This window comes from Penaeus japonicus, unplaced genomic scaffold (genome assembly GCF_977035675.1).
Source record: "Penaeus japonicus unplaced genomic scaffold, GWHDUDI00000001_assembly GWHDUDI00000009, whole genome shotgun sequence".
In the NCBI taxonomy this organism is placed as follows: Eukaryota; Metazoa; Arthropoda; class Malacostraca; order Decapoda; family Penaeidae; genus Penaeus; species Penaeus japonicus.
The window spans coordinates 38895210-38897044 of NW_028234411.1; the positions used below are offsets into that span (position 1 = coordinate 38895210).

The 1835-nt window shown below is 34.1% G+C and overlaps 1 long non-coding RNA gene across 1 annotated transcript in view; it reads right to left on the reverse strand.

Annotated features, from left to right (window-relative positions):
• Positions 1-395: 395 nt before the first annotated feature.
• LOC147471382 (uncharacterized) overlaps positions 396-1835 on the reverse strand; it is a 2142-nt gene continuing 702 nt past the window's right edge. The window contains exon 1 of the long non-coding RNA XR_015191250.1: positions 396-1835. This exon is cut by the window's right edge and continues 702 nt beyond it. This is a non-coding gene — a long non-coding RNA (uncharacterized LOC147471382).

A 1835-nucleotide genomic window follows, 5' to 3' on the forward strand; every position in this document is an offset into this window, starting at 1 on the left:
ATATTTGTCAACTGTTCTCTTTGTTTACATTTTGTCTGTCTACCTGTGCCTCTCTCGGTATATATATATATATATATATATATATATATATATATATATATATATATGTGTGTGTGTGTGTGTGTGTGTGTGTGTGTGTGTGTGTGTGTGTGTGTGTGTGTCTGTGTGTGTGTGTTTGTGTGTGAATGTCTATTTATGTGTGTCTTAGTGTACGTTTGTCTGTGTATGTGTTTGCGTTTGTTTGTGGATTAACTGCTGACCAAAATAAGTACATGCTAACCACACTAAGGGAAGGACGCACTGCCGATATTTCTCCTCGGTTGCCACACTGTAAACACATTTTTTGAAAGGCATAGAAGTCAACTACTACATACCACTGACCTCAAGGATATGTATTTTGTTAATTTCTTGTACAGATTTTTTTTAGTTTAGTATCTGTGATTAAAAAAAAAAAAAAAAAAAAAAAAAAAAAAAAAAAAAAACAATGAAAATTAATCACATAATCACTGAGCGACCAGAAAGGTTACCATTACCTTTTGGGATTATGGCATTAGATCACCCTAAGCAAGGATTAAGCCAAGGGGGTGCTGGTTTAAAGAAGGAAGTGCAACCCTAGCAACCCATCCATAAATCACACCTGTTGTTAATCCCTGGTCTGTCCCATCAGCGATCTAAACAATCAGCTTAATCTAATCTTATTCAATCCACACAGAAAATGAAGCCAACTTTTAACTTGAGAATCTTCAGATCAAAGTCTACATTAAGAATCCTGAAAACGACTCTGATTCTCGTCGTCCAGAGGGGATTAGGAACAGCCTGCCTCATGCCCTCACCTATGCCTGCCTTTAGGGATTCTAAATAAACAGTTGCCATTTCCTAACCCCTATAGGATTATGCAAATCGTATTAACGGATGTGATCACGTCTAGATTAACAATTATAGCCAAATTACTTTTAAATAAACACTTTTATAAATGAATGTGACGTGACCATGTGCATCATAGTAAAAGGATAAATGTACAAAAAATGAGGAAAAAAAAGATAAGTGTTCTATCTCTCATGCTTGCAACATGATGACAATGTAGGACACCACGAGGGACACAAAGGTCAGTAAGGTGATTCTCCTGACGGTGAAGAAGCCCCAGGCACTGATTCCGTCGTCTTCCGTGGCTGCCAGCTTGACCAGGATGGCGTCGAGGCACGGCAGGTGAATTCCAGTTAGAGACATACGGACGTGACCTCGGCTGACCTTTTTGTAGGAATAGACCTCTTTAATGTTTTCGTCCATATTGATTTTTTCATGCTTGGTTCATATTTCAATTTTCAAATATAGACATCTCCTTTAAAGAAGAATATGAAGAACAGGAAATTGATATTGATGATAACAATGCAGAGAGAATAGTGATGATCATCACCTTCATTACCATCATCACATCATCATTATTATTATCATTGCCATCATCATTACTATTGTTATTTCTATTATCGTTATTATTATCATTATCATCAACATTATTACTATTATCATTATTGTAGCAGCACCAAAAACAACAATGATGATGTAGCTAATAATAATGGTATTAATAATAATTATGATGATAATAATGATTATCACTATCATTATTATGATAGGAGTAATATACAATAACAATAACAGTGAGAGTGATCATGAAAATGTATGATGATAGTAATAATAATGATACTGATATTAATGATTATGATAATAATCATGATGATTATAATAATCCTAACACTGCTACGAATGATAATAATAAGAGCAATAACAATGATGATAATAGCAATAACAATAATAACGATAATAGCAATGATAATGAT